Source organism: Carlito syrichta, unplaced genomic scaffold, assembly GCF_000164805.1.
Source record: "Carlito syrichta isolate Samal-C Ts95f unplaced genomic scaffold, Tarsius_syrichta-2.0.1 Scaffold316457, whole genome shotgun sequence".
NCBI classification, from domain to species: domain Eukaryota; kingdom Metazoa; phylum Chordata; class Mammalia; order Primates; family Tarsiidae; genus Carlito; species Carlito syrichta.
In genome coordinates this window covers 3,191-3,942 of record NW_007260553.1, presented here as the reverse complement: position 1 = coordinate 3,942, position 752 = coordinate 3,191, and positions in this window count along the sequence as shown.

Sequence of the window (752 nt, the reverse complement as noted above, 5' to 3'; positions counted from 1 at the left end):
GCACTTAGGGCGGGGCAACACACTGCTCAAAAAGTGGAACAGCATCATCATCGTCATTAACGATTACAGTCCTGGGAACCCCTGGCCCTACAGCAGAGCCCAGGAGGGATGTCAGTCTGCCTCCAGCTCCCTCTTCGCAGCCCCTGTTCATTCCGGGGTCAATCAGATGTCCAAGGCTTTGGGCCTTTGCCCTCTGGCCCCTAGGGCTTCAGGGCCTGGAAGCTTGTGGAACTGGGAGGCCAGCCAGAAGGGCCACACATCTGCGGGGGGAGCCGAATCCCAGTGTTGGGACTTTAGATCTGAGCTTTAGATCTGGTCCTTCATAATCCAAGCGACCTCAAGACAACACTTAACCTCCATGTGCCTCAGTTTCCTCGTCTGTAAGTTGGGGCTAATGACATTTCATACTTCAGAGTCAGGAGGAAAGCATGAGGTTAGTGCATGTGTAAGGCCTTTGTGAGATCCAGAGCACTGCATGGATGTGAGCTGATGGTCGAGTTGAACAGCAAGAATGACTGGGGAGGAGGAAGGAGGAGATAAAACAAAGACAGGCTTGTGACCATAAGGTCTCTTGCAGAGTGCTGGGTAGGAGGCCTCAGGTCGAAGTCCTGGCCTGACTACAGTACTTTGGAAGCATCACCTTGAGTAAGTCACTGCCTCTCTGAGCCTTATACTGCTCAACTGTAAAATGGGATGACCAATAATAGCTGCCCTTAATTACACTTAACACATGAGCACTCTGCAGGAGCACC